Raw genomic sequence first — 262 nt, 5'->3', positions numbered from 1 at the left:
GTTAATGGAGATGCTCCGTCAACATTAATTTGAAGAAATATAGTATTATCTCCATGTACATTTGAATCGACACATTCCTTTAAACCATTCTGAATTCCCAGATATACATATTCACCGACACAATCCTTTGTTCCTGTCATTGTTCTTATATTATATATAGCTCGCGAAGTATTAAGAAAAGTAACTGCACTTTTGGGAAGTTGTGGTAAAAGTTTTTTTCGTAATATCCCTAAAAGCTTTTCAACATGTGCTAATGGGATAT

Source organism: Odontomachus brunneus, unplaced genomic scaffold, assembly GCF_010583005.1.
Source record: "Odontomachus brunneus isolate Ranch 3 - 2012 unplaced genomic scaffold, Obru_v1 Obru_scaffold_206, whole genome shotgun sequence".
Taxonomy (NCBI): domain Eukaryota; kingdom Metazoa; phylum Arthropoda; class Insecta; order Hymenoptera; family Formicidae; genus Odontomachus; species Odontomachus brunneus.
The sequence above is the reverse complement of the archived record's forward strand: the minus strand, read 5'-3'. Positions refer to the sequence as shown.